Raw genomic sequence first — 14289 nt, forward strand, 5'->3', positions numbered from 1 at the left:
CACAACGAGAGACAAAAGGGGAACGTCGGAGGGCATAGGAGCGCCGGATTGCAAAACGGACAACGGGGAAAACGCTCGGATGCATGAGACCAACACGTTTGCAAAATGAAATGCACATGATGACATGATAAAATGCAACACTCAAGCAAATGACATGGCAACGACATCAAATAACTGGCAGACACCTGGCGCATCGGATCCGGGGCGTTACAGGCTGTGGCTGATGCCAACGAGAAGGCTACCGCTGAACAGGCGCTTCGTGAGAAACACGAGGCCAGGGTCATCACAGCTGAACGAGAGCTCCAGGAGGCTGTGACAAAAAGCGAGAGCTTGGAGCAGAGTCTAGTAGGGAAAGAATCAGAACTTTCCCAAGCTCTCCAAGCCGCGGAAGATGCTCGGGAAGAAGCCCGAGGTGCTGTACGGGACATTCAAGAGGCCCGAAAAGTTACGGCTGGTAAGGCCTGTTGTATTCGTGGCCATAATTACATGATAATGGGGAGAACTCTAAGCGGCAAGCTAAATTGTTTGATTTTACAGGGGTGTTTGCAGATCTGCCTCGCAGCATATCAGATGCTGCCCAATTCTACCGTACCGAGGAGAGGAAGTCTGCGGAGAGGAGCTTCTGGTCACAGTATTTGGCGCCGAACTATCCGGAGCCTTTTATCGACCAGCTGAAGCAGCTGGTCGAATTGCACTAGGCGGCCAAACTAGCCCTGAAGGACGTGGTTGTCCGATTGTGGCCTGCGGAGCCAATTCCAAGAAGTTATTTTGGACTCGTGAAGCGGATTGTTGGCGCCTGTCCTCGACTCGATGCTATCAAGTGATCAGTCTGTATAGAAGGTGCGCGCATGGCGTTTGCCCGTGCAAAAGTGCATTGGGGCAAGCTTGATGCGGAGAAGCTAATGAATGAGGGGCCGCGGGAGGGTAAGGAGCACCGCAAGCCCGAACTGTACTATGAAGGTGTACTGAAGGGGGCCCGCCTTGTGGCGGATAAGTGTACCAAAGACATTATGTTTCCCTGAGGGCATTCATATCGATATTTGTAATATGGGATAATGGCGCTTTTATTATATATTGCTTGTTTTGTTTGAACATATGTTCTTCTTGTGCGGCTGTTTATTGTATGTAAATTCTGAGAGCTGGCCAGTCGTCGGCTTCAGCCCCCACGTAAAAAATACGGGGGTGTTCGGGATATATCTGAACACTCTTTATCCCATGGTCGGGTCCTTTTAAGGAGGTGTTTCTCACCACGAACCAGGCAATCGGACTATATGGCTTTACTACTCTCACTTAGCCATAGGAATTCGAGTATGGTCGGCGCAGCCCCTAGTGTTCGGAAGGTCGAACTAGGGGCTCTATTGGCGCCTGATTGGAAGACCGATCTGTCGCAATCTGCATTGATAGTGGCGTTATGCGGAATAAATCTTTAAGGATTTTGCAACCTCTCGAACAGCTGACCAGCTCTCGCTGCATCATGACAGTCAGTTTTCGGCTTTCTCTAATGAGGTGCTCGTCCACAGAACCGGGACACAATCGCAGTAGTTCTCTCAGTGCTACCTTAGCCAACGAAACGGAACGTAAGGTACCAAAACATGGGAGCCGGGAAAGCCCAACCAATGAGCCAAGACATGATTCGGAGCTGATGCATATAGTGCTACAAGTTCGGGGTGCCGAGCGACCGAGAAGGTGGTCAGACTTTATTGCCGTATTATGAAGCCCCTGGCACAACCGGGCGTAACATGAAGTGTGGCTGCCGTTTTGTGGCAAAGAGGCGTTGATGATAAGCGACGGCCAGTACGTGTTATTTAAGTCTACGCATTGTAGCAAGATAATATGGCTATGCAAATGAGTGTGATTTATGATTATAAAAAGAGATGGTTTTTGGCGGAACCTGTGATGGCCGGACTGTGGTGGGTTGTTAGTGGATCGAGAGTGTATCTGAACTGCCTTTTGCCTGCATGGTCCTGTCCTTGTGTGTCCGGGCCGATTCCACGCCGCCAGTCTTGTTCTGCATCAAAGTTAGTTTGTGAAAGCAAATGTTTGGAGGCAGCCGAACGTCCTCTTGTGGTTGGTCTAAAGGTTCCTGATCGGACCCTGGTGACCCCAGCCGCTATACCGTTAAGTAGCATGGACTCCTCAGTTGGTGTCCGGATCGTTGGCTGTCATATCAAAATTTTGATAGGCATGCACGACTTGCTACTCCGGCAGCTGTATGATTTCCGCTCTAGGGGTGGGGTTCCACCTTGTATGTAGGCATGAGTATATCACCAACGTTGGCCTAATGGTTTACCACGTGGAATATAGTCAACGTGGTTCATCCCGTTAGCATACGGTGGGTTACCGTATGAGGGGAATGCGCTGATGACGTAGCATTTTTTGGTTATCTGAGAACAACCGTTAGAGAGGTGGGCCAATGAACTTGGCCTTTGCACCTGACATCTTGTAGAAGGTGTTATTTGTAGAATCATACCCGCGGGGGCTTTATGTGTTATGGAGCCCCTGGACTACTAGGTCTAGGGGTACAGCAATTGAGTTGCTGTGGTTTGTATGATAGGGAGCGATCGGCCGTACTGTTGTGCTTAGGGGGGGTCTCTTGACTAGACGCCTCCCCTCATTGTTTCTGGCACACAACTGGTCGCTTTGTTTTGAGGATCCGGCATTCTCTATTGGTATGCTTTGCCGTCCTTCTAGGAGTACCGTGAATTTCACATGGTTGATCAAGTATGTGGCTTGGGCCGAATAGGCTTGAGATGTTATTTGTCCGTTGACCGGACTGGGAGTTGCTGGACTTGGCACCAGCTTCCCTGACTTAACGTTTATTACCATTGCACCGAGGCTTGAGGATGCCTCTTCGTGTATCCTTCTTACTGTCTTGGACCATAGCGGTGTGTGGACGTTGGGTTGTGTGCCTTTGGTTCTCCTGCTTAGGTTGAGGTAGCCAGTTGTGTTGCGTATGTCCTTTGTTAGGGCGGTCGAATCCGTACTTTTTGGTGGCAAGGATATTGGTCCACCTATCCGCTAGCAAATCTTGGTCAGCTTTAAGCTGTTATTGCTTCCTTTGCAGACTCCTTGTCGTGGCTATGAGCCGTCGCTTGAAGCGAACTTGTTCCACTGGATATTCAGGCACGCCGAATTCGTCATTGCTGAGGCTTACCTCATCTTAGGAGGGCGGTGTATAGTTGTCCCTCTCCAAGTATCCCACCGTGGCTGATTCGGCCTGCTTGAAGGTAGGCTGATCAGGGTTGTATTCCTCTTCGGCACCATCCGGATTGCTTTTATCTCTGGGGCCGGTATTGATGTGGCGGGGCTTGGAGCGGCGCCGAAGACGCCCATGCTTTGCTTTTTCTCCTGAGGGGTTATCCTCCGCTGCCTCGTCGCCATTGACTTCCTCCGGAGTGTCCACCATATATATATCGTATAAAGAGGCGGTTGTCCACCGCCCTATGAGCGGTGGATCCTGTATGTCTACTACATCGTCGTCCGTACCATCGATGTCTTCGGAGTCGAAGTTAAGCACGTCGGTTAAATCATCGATCGTGGCGATGTAGTGGGTGGTGGGTGGGCAGCGAATTCCTTCGTCACCTGCTTCCCACTCAAGCCGGACATAGTTCGGCCCAGAGCCTCCTGACAAAGAGAGAGACTTTAATGAGTTCAGCATGTCGCCGAAGGGCGAGTGCTGAAAGATGTCTGCAACGGTAAAGTCCATTACCGGAGCCCAACTTGGATTGGTTGGCTCGAGGGTGTGCGGACCGGAACCAATAGCCGGATGTGAGTCCGGGGGGCCAAGGTTACAGGCCTTAACAGAGGTGAGACCTGTGTTCGGCTCCACCGCCAATGAGTATACGGCCTGTGGGGATGGGTCTACCCCTCCGTCCTTAGGCAAAGCAACCTGCTCCGGATTCAAATCCGAGGCTACTACCGGGATGATATCCGGGACATTGTCCGATAGCAGATCTAGGCCATGCTCGTCGTGACTGTCCCCCGCTCCTGGCACATGCCCGAATCCGTCGAAGATCAAGTCTCCGCGAACATCCATCATGTAGTTCAAGTTTCCGAACCTGACCTGGTGGCCAGGGGCGTAGCTGTCAATCTACTCCAGATAACCAAGCGAATTGGCCCGCAGTGCGAAGCTGCTAAACACAAAGATCTGTCCGGGGAGAAAAGTTTCACCCTGGATGGTGTTGTTGGTGATTGAAGACGCCATCAAGCCTCAAAGCGACGACACAGAGGAACTCTCAATGAAAGCACCAATGTCGGTGTCAAAACCGGCAGATCTTGGGTAGGGGGTCCCGATCTGTGCGTCTTAGGCTAATGGTAACAGGAAGCAAGGGACACAGATGTTTACCCAGGTTCGGGCCCTCTCGATGGAGGTAAAACCCTACTTCCTGCTTGATTAATATTGAAGATATGAGTAGTACAAGAGTAGATCTACCACGAGATCGTAGAGGCTAAACCCTAAGAGCCAGCCTATGATGGTATGATTGTAATTGTGATCGGCCATCTAAGGACCATCCTCTCTGGTTTATATAGACACCGGAGAGGGCTACGGTTTACATGGAGTCGGTTACAAGGAAGGAAATATAATATCCGGATCACAAAGCTTGCCTTCCACGCATAGGAGAGTTCCATCCGGACACGGGCCGAAGTCTTGAGTCTTGTATCTTCACGCTTCGATAGTTCGGACAATGTATATAGTCCGGCCATCTGGATACCCCCTAATCCAGGACTCCCTCAGTCGTTATTATTGCCTTTCACTTGCACGACCAAACGATATGAAAATAATAATAGAGCAAGAATGGTGTGGACTAAGCTGGAATCTGCAAACATTTTATTCTACACGAGAAGACAGGGTAAAAATGTGCTCTTTATTAGTTCAACAGTTATTCATATGAGAGCCACTCAACATTTTTATCGTGGTCTTCTCCTTAGTACAATTCAAATAAAAGGAAAAGAAATTCAAAAAAAATACTGAAATATTTTTGGAGTTTTTGATTTTCTAGAACGGGTAAATAAAAGGGAAAAGAAAAAATGAGAAAAACTATTTACATGGGAAAGCTCCCAACAAACAAAAGAAGAACAAGGAAATCTTTTTGGGTTTTCTTTTTAATACTACTAAGCATGCAAAGAAAGTAAATTACTACAACTAATTTTTTTGGGTTTTTCTAAAGTTGTTCAAACACACAAGAAGAAAGCAAAAATATAAATATAAGCATGGATGATACAATGAAAAAGTGTGAACACTTACAAATAGAATGATAAGTAGACATGAATATAATGTCGGTGAGAAACACGTACTCCCCCAAGCTTAGGCTTTTGACCTAAGTTGGTAATCGGTCTGTAGCCTGGAGGGTAGTAGTCTGGGTGGTAGCTCACAGAGGCTCTCATGCGGATGCCTCGGCACGCCGTCCAGCCACCACTGCTGCATTATGAGCTCGGGCCTCGCTCTCAAGAACAAAATATCTCCCCTTGATATAATAATCAAAAAGAGCAGGCGCAGGCAAATATGTGTCCACAATAGATTTTTGGTTAAACATTAGATTGTAAGTGAAATTATCAACCTTTCCCTTAAGGATATTATGTTCTTTTAAAGTGTCAAAATCTAAATACCGCGTGGGTAGGATAGGATCAAAGGGCAAAGGTGAAACACCCAGCTCTCGTGCCAAACGTGTGGCCTAAATTCCACCATAGAACCAGCCACTGTTAGCATTATGCTGAAGTCTATGTGCAACAATCGCTCCAAGGTTATAATTCCTTTCACCAATGAGAGCGGTGTGAATGAGGCTCAAGTCTGGCACACAAAGTATGCTACAGTCTTGCTACCCTACTATGCATTTCTCGTTAAATAATGCAAAATGCTGAATTGTGGGAAAGTGAATGCTTTTTATTCTTCCTTGTCTTACTCCCCTATTTTCACCATAACAAAGGCTATTCAAGAAAGACTCATACTCAGCCTTCGGTGGTTCATCAACCGAACTCCAAAATGGCAGTTTAAAATGGTAAGAAAAATTCTCCAGTGGGATACTAAATGGTTTATGATAAAGCATAAAAGACACCCTAGACTCACGAGGGAAAAATGTAAATCCTTTGACAAATGACTCAGTGGGGACTTGGCGTTGTTCAGACTTATCTGAAAGGTAGGGACCGAGGCCAGCATTGTGAACATATTGCTCAAATTCCTCCTTAATGCCCACACGCACCATATATTCATCGCAAGGCCATAAGCATGTTTTGGTGGTAGCATCACATGTGGAACTTTCACTAGGTTCAACATAAGACCGGCGAGCAGAATTGGCACTAGAAGATGCCCCCGAGGATCGTCTCATCGAAGAGCTCCTTCCAAATAGGTTCATCATGTCCGCGTACAATTTTCTAAAAATAAAATTTTTTTGGGGTGTCAAAAATTTGTCAACACAACTTTATAAAATTGATAGAAGCTACTCGTAGGGATACATAGAGGCCATAGCAAGCATTCAAACTATTTAAAACACTAAGAATTCAACATGCAAGCTTATCTACAGCAGCACCAAGAGTAGCTAATTATTCAAAGTATAAACCACTAAAACAAAAACTAATTAGACAAACGGTGGAGTCACATACCAAGCAACGATCCCCCGAAACAGTTTCGGAAATGAAGCTTCGAGCAAAGAGATCGAAATCTGCGGGTTTGAGCTCAAGAACACGGGGAGAGAGCAATGGAGAATTTTTTTCTGGCGATAAGTGATGATGTGGGCTAAAGATATAAATGAGGGGGCCCACGTGGGGACCACAACCCACAAGGGCGCGCTTGGGGGTCCTGGCGCGCCCAGGTGGGTTGTGCCCACCTGGTGCATCTCCCTTTGGTATTATGTGCACCAAGAATTCTTAACTATTCAGAAAGAAAATCGTGTAAAAAATTTAGAGCATTCTAAGAACTTCTATTTTTGGGCCATATTTATTACACGAGAAATTCAGAAAACAGACAAAGCATGGCATTTTATTTTATTTAACTAATAAAAATGGAGAACAAAAAGTAGGGACAGAAAGCAGTGCTTACTAAATTCATCAACTTCATTCCGTTCAAAAATAATTCATTAATAAGGTTGATCAGATCTTATTAACAACCACTTTTGATTAGCATGAAACTGAAGAACTTTCATAAATCACTAAGTTACCTCAATGGGGATATGCATTTCCCCAACAATAAGCATTTCATATTTCTTTTTGACAATAAGGTAGAGGTATTTGAAAACTTCCAATAGTGGTTGTCGGAGATTTTTCAATAACATTAATACCATTCACTTGGAATTATTTCTTTAGAAAGTGCACTATATGCTCATTGCCATTAATATGAAAAGTGATCTTGCTTTTATAGCAATTGATAACAGCCCCTGCAGTATTCAACAAGGGTCTATCAAGGATAATCGACATGTTGTCCTCGGGCATCTCAAGTATAACAAAGTCAGTCAAAATAGTAACATTAGCAACAACAATGGGCACATCCTCACAGATACTGATAGGTATGGCAGTTGATTTGTTAGCCATTTGCAAAGATATTTCAGTAGGTGTGAGTTTATTCAAGTCAAGTATTTTATATAAAGAGAAAGGCATAACACTAACACCAGCTCCTAAATCACACAAAGCAGTTTTCACATAGTTCCTTCTGATAGAGCAAGGTATAGTTGGTATACCTGGATCTCCAAGTTTTTTAGGTACCGCATCTTTAAAAGTATAGTTAGAAAGCATAGTGGAGATTTCAGCTTCCGGTATTTTTCTCTTAATTGTGATAATGTCTTTCATATACTTTGCATAAGGAGGCATTTTTAAGATGTCAGTCAAGCGAGTACGTAAAGATTGGCCTCAGCATTTCAGCGAAGCGTTCAAATTCTTCATCATCATTCTTTTTAGCTGACTTGGTGGAAAAGGCATAGGTTTTTGAACCCATGGTTCTCTTTCTTTACCGTGTTTTCTAGCAACAAAGTCTCTTTTATCATATCTTTTATTCTTAGGTTGTGGGTTATCAAGATCGACAGTTGGTTCTATCTCAACATCATTATCTGGTTCTTTATCTTTATTTGTTTGAGTGTCTTCATGAACCTCATCATTTTATTTTTCATTATCACTAGGTGGATGTTCATTACCAGATTGAGTTTCAGCATCAGAGATAGAAGTTTCATTTTCATTATCAGGAGGTTTGTCTATTTCAGGTTCACTAGAAGCATGCAAAGTCCTATCAGTTTTCTTTTTCTTTTTCTTTTTAGAAGGACTAGGTGCACTAGTGTTATTTCTTTACGAATCTTGTTCAATTCTTTTTGGGTGTCCCTCAGGATAAAGTGGATCCTGAGTCATTTTACCTCCTCTAGTTGCTACTCTAACAACAAAGTCACTTATATTATTGTTCATTTCATCAAGTAACAATGTTTGAGATTTAGCAACTTGTTCTAATTGAGTTTGAACTATAGAGGCATGTTTTCCAACACCTCTAACATCATTTGAGATTCTAAATAACAAGTCACTTGAGCGAGCAATCCTATTAGAGTTCTATTTCAATTGTTTCATAACATTTGCATTGAAGTGATCTTGCTTTCTAATGTAATTATCAAACTCTTAAAGGCATTGACTAGGATGTTTATTATGAGGATCATCACTATCATTGAATTTTATTAAATATTTTACCTCTACCACCTTGGGTGGTGGTGGTGCTTCAAGCCCATGTATTTCTTCGATAGGAGGTAAATTTTTAACATCCTCAGCTTTAATACCATTTTTCTTCATAGATTTCTTTGCCTCTTGCATATCTTCAGGACTGAGATATAATATACCCCTCTTCTTCGGAGTGGGTTTAGGCGGTGGTTCAGGAATAGTCCAATCATCATTATTTTTCAATATGTTATTCAATAGTTCTTCATCTTGAGCAATAGTTTGTTCCCTGAAAACACAACCAGCACAACTATCTAGGAAGTCCCTATAAGCATCGGTTAGTCCATTATAGAAGATATCAAGTATTTCATTTTTCTTAAGAGGATGATCAGGCAAAGCATTAAGCAATTGGAAAAGCCTCCCCCAAGCTTGTGGGATACTCTCTTCTTTATTTTTAACAAGGTTAAATATTTCCTGTAAGGCAGCTTGTTTCTTATGAGCAGGAAAATATTTTTCAGAGGATTGGTAAATCATATCCTGGGAACTACAGACACAACTAGGAACAAGAGTATTGTATTGTAAGTGCATCTAGTGCAACCCCTAGTTGGTTTTGGAGTATTGACGACAATCCTGGTTGAGGGACTAATGTGTTTGTGAGAAGTGCAGGATAACACAGGTAGTAGTCCCAAATTGATTCGGTTTACCTACCAGAGATGACCCCTAAAAATGTGTGAAGACATTGAAGACAATGGTGGTCTGTGAAGACATTCACATTGAAGACTATGACAGAGAAGACATCTCAAGAAGACTATGGAGTGTGAAGACATAGTTGTTTCGTAGTTTCCTTTTCTTCTTTGTTGAGTCAAAGGAATCACCGTGCTGTTAAGTGGGGTCCCAGTCAACAAAATCAGAGTGACTGATGTGATGCTCAACCAAATCCTATGTTTTCGAGCGAAGACAATGAGAGCACATCTTATCCAGAGTTGGATGAGTCAGCTTTACTTGTAGCCCAAGTCAAGTTGTCACGTGTGTTTGAAATCTAACCGTTGGACACGTGTCAGTTCCTTAGTGACTCAGGGTCATTTTGGACAAATCAGGTCGGGTGCCTCCTGGCTATAAATAGCCCACCCCCTACACCATAAATTGGTGGCTGCTCAGAGTTAGTGCACAGCTTTTGTCGTTTGAGAGCAACCCACCTTCGAAGCCTTTGAGAGAGAATCCTTGCGAGGACAAAGCCCAAAACACCCAGATCCAAAGAGTGTTAGGCATCACTGAAGTCTTCCTGTCCGCATGATCTGAAGACTTATTATACTTGAGGACTGTGAATCCTCCAGCCGGTTAGGCGTCGCGTTTTGAGCATCCAAGAGTCATTGTGGATTGCTGGTAAACGAAGTCTATGAAGGTTTGGAAGTCTCCCTTGAAGACTTACCAGAGTGATTGGGCAAGGACTAAGTGTTCTTAGCTCAAGGGGAATAAGGTGAAGACATGGTCTTCTGAGTTGAATCTCAGCCTCCCTAACCAGACGTACAGTTTTCACAGCAACTGGAGCTGGTCCAACATATCCCTTGTCCTCTCTGAGCAACTGGTTCTATCCTACCTCTCTCACCTTACTTACAGTTTGTCTTCGTGAAGTCTTTGCCTGCTTGCTTGATCTGTTTGACTTCACTAAGTGAAGACTATTATCTTTTGGGCTTCATACTATCTTCCATTCTAATCCTTTCTACCTAACTGCTCATAGTCTTCGTGCTTTCACTGTATTACTACTTGACTATGGCTTTTCTACTGTAGTCTACCTTCTGGTGCATATCAATAGGACACATTTCCATTGTTTGTCTTTGAAACACTCCTGTGTTGAAGACTTTCATAAAAATCGCATATTCACCCCCTCCCTCTAGTTGAATACTAGCACTTTCAATTGGTATTGGAGCAAGGTGCTCCCTTGTTCTGTGTGATTCGGCTTAACAACCTGGAGTTTTAGCTATGTCGACTGCAGGGATAATCAAAGTCTTTGCTGCGTGCCCTGTCTTTGATGGTACTGATTACCCCTACTGGAAGAATAAGATGCATATGCATATTGAAGCCATTGATGTTGATCTCTGGTATGTCGTCAAGAACAGCGTTCCCAAGACTGGTGAAGGTGTCACTCCTACTGATGTCAAGAAGTTCGTTCAACTGGACTCATGTAACACCCACGATGCGGCTATATCGCCCACGTGTCGAAGCACGGCTTAGAGGCATAACCGCATCGTGGTTTTGTCGCAAGAAGGGTCATCGTCACATAATCCCATGTAACGAACAAGAATGGGATAAAGAGTTGGCTTACAATCGCCACTCCACACAATGAACATATAAATCATACATCATTCAGAGTACACACATAGTCCGACTACGGACGAAGCCAACAGAAAAGAAGATAACCCCAAATGCTAGATCCCCGATCGTCCCAACTGGGCCTCACTACTGATCAACATGAAACGAAACATAGCAACGACCAAGATCTCCGTTGAGCTCCCATCTGAGCCCGGTTGCATCACCTGCACTGGTATCATCGGCACCTGCAACTGTTGTGATAGTATCTGGTGAGTCACGAGGACTCAGCAATCTCAAAACCCGCGAGATCAAGACTATTTAAGCTTATGGGTAGGAAGTGGTAATGAGGTGGAGTTGCAGCAAGCACTAAGCAAATATGGTGGCTAACATATGCAAATAAGAGCGAGAAGAGAAGCAACGGAATGGTCGAGAAGCTAGAAGTGATCAAGAAGTGATCCTGAAACTACTTACGCACAATCATAACACAAAGACCGTGTTCACTTCCCGGACTCCGCCGGAAAGAGACCATCACGGCTACACACGCGGTTGATGCATTTTAATTAAGTCAAGTGTCAAGTTATCTACAACCGGACATTAATAAATTCCCATCTGCCACATAACCGCGGGCATGGCTTTCGAAAGATAATACCCTGCAGGGGTGTCCCAAATTAGCCCATCACAAGCTCTCACGGTCAACGAAGGATATTCCTTCTCCTAGGAAGACCCGATCAGGCTCAGAATCCCGGTTACAAGACATTTCGACAATGGTAAAACAAGATAGGAGTCGACAAATCCTGATAGGAGTCGCACGTATCTCGTTCTCAGGGCACACCGGATGAGCCAGACGTCGGGTTGGCATAGACCCTGGTTGCCCAGGGGGCGCCAGACATCGCTCGGTTTGGACCAGCACCCGGGGGGTAAATAAAGATGACCCTTGAGTCTGCAGAACCCAAGGGAAAAAGGCTTAGGTGGCAAATGTTAAAACCAACATTGGGCCTTGCTGCAGGAGTTTTATTCAAAGCAAACTGTCAAGGGGTCCCATAAATCACCCAACCGCATAAGGAACGCAAAATCAAGGAACATAACACCGGTATGACAGAAACTAGGGCAGCAAGAGTGGAACAAAACACCAGGCATAATGTCGAGTCTTCCACCCTTTACCAAGTATATAGATGCATTAATTTAAATAAGAGATATTGTGATATCCCAACATAATCCTGTCCATCATGGAGCAATCTTCAACTTCACCTACAACTAACAATGCTATAAGAGGGGCTGAGCAAAGCAGTAACATAGCCAAGCAATGGTTTGCTAGGAAGGGTGAAAAGGTTAGAGGCTGACATGGCAATATGGGAGGCATGGTAAACAAGTGATAGGTAGCGCAACATAGCAATAGAATGAAGCAACTATCAAGCAAAGATAAAAGTGATATCGAGGGTAATGGTCATCTTGCCTGAGATCCCGCAAGGAAGAAGAACGAGTCCAAGAAGAAGACAAACAGACGTAGTCGAAGGAATCCTCACAACTCTGGAATGACACTGAAGCTAACGAGAGAAGCAAACCGGAAAGAAGCAAACAACATGATAAACAACCATCACATAAGCATGGCATGATGCACAATCAAGTATGATGCATGTCCGCTTTAAATAGGCATGGCATGGCAAAGTGCACAAACAATACTACAAGTTAAATGGAGCTCAATATGCAACGAGTTACATATTGACGAAACACCACATCAAATATTTAGTTCTCTCTCATTTATGTACCCAACAATATTAAATGTTGTTAAACATGGCAAGGGGTGAAGCATATGAAAACTACCTGTCTAGGCAAGTTTAAATGTGGCTGGAACAACAAACAACAATTCCGAAAAAATCCCCATGTGCATATTTTAGAGTTGGTATTTTTCGGTCCTAAAGCATATTTTAATGTTGTTAAACAATAAAACAATGTGCACCATGTTAATCTATGCATTTTTCAACCCCATTTACATATAGAGTTTATTAAAGTTGGAGCTACGATTATTTAGTTCTGAAATAAATCATTTAACATGGCATTTAAGCAAATTAAATGCAAACAGCATTTTAATCATTTTTAACATGGATCAAAGTGGAAAATTATTAATCTACATAAAATTCTAAGCATTTTACATATATAAATTATTTACATGTGATGTATGATTTGTGAGTTATTAAATGCATGAACATGGAGGGTCAATCTGTAAATATGCAGTTTTTGGATAATTACAGAAATCTGCAGAGCCGAAAAAAAACTGGACTGAAACTGGAGCTACAGTAACTTGGAGGCTCACCAGGCCTCATGGGCCGGTTGATGAAGGAGGCCTGACAAGGGGGGCGCAGCTGGGCTTGAGCGATCTGGCGCTGGCAGACTGGATCGAACGAGGTGGAGGGGGCGCGGTCAACGCGAAGCGGGACTTGGCGCTGGGTCATCCTCCTCGCGCAAGGACGAAGCAGAGGAGGCGAGCGGGGCGGCGATGGCTGGGAGTAGAGCTCCGGCAAGCGGGGTGAAGTGGCGGTGAGGTCCTGGGTGTCCGGATCTGGCCGAGAACGGGCTTGGATGGCATCGGGATTGAGGAGGCCGAGGCGCCATGGCAGGGGAACGGCAGCAGCGGCGAGGAAACTTGGCGGCATCAGCTGGCACGGTTGAGGAAGGGGCGCCGAGAGTGGGAGGTCGTAAGGGGCGGGTTGAGGAGCTCAGGGTCCATTGCGGCATCCATGGTTTGGCGACGCTGTTCGGTTCCTGCAGAGACACGGGAGAGAGAGAGGGAGCATGCTGTGAGAGAGAGGCAAGGGAGGAAGTAGAGAGAGAGCGGAGTGGCGGGGAAGGCGGCTCGAGTCAGGGCCATGGTCACGGAAGCCTCGGGCGAGCTCCTCTTGCGCTCGAGGATGGACGTTGTTGCCTCGGTCCGATCCGGATCGAGCGGGCAGGCTGGATCCGTGCAGGGGGGCGAGGAAGGAGATGTCCGAGGTGCTCGGGGCAGAGGAGGCGACTGCCTCGGGCGCGGCTGGAGGACGAAGATGCAGGAGACGCGCACAGGGATGCAGCTGCTGCACGGAGGCTCGGCGCGGGGTGGATTGGGTGCTCGGGGTCGGGGAGAAGGAGCTCGACCTCCTATTGGTGGGTGGAGGAAACAAGGAGAAGGGGATCCCGAGGTGGATCGAGATCGGGTGACGACGGGGATGGGGACAAATCTCCTAGGTTTTAGGCTTAGGCTAGATTAGGTATGGGCTGGTTTATATATAGGAAAGTGAGTCTAGGTTTGGACCCTCTGATTTGCATCGAACGGTCGAGATAAAAAAAAGATCAAAGAGATCAAATAATAAACCGAAGATATTAGCGGGA

This window comes from Triticum dicoccoides, chromosome 3B, assembly GCF_002162155.2.
Source record: "Triticum dicoccoides isolate Atlit2015 ecotype Zavitan chromosome 3B, WEW_v2.0, whole genome shotgun sequence".
NCBI lineage: Eukaryota > Viridiplantae > Streptophyta > Magnoliopsida > Poales > Poaceae > Triticum > Triticum dicoccoides.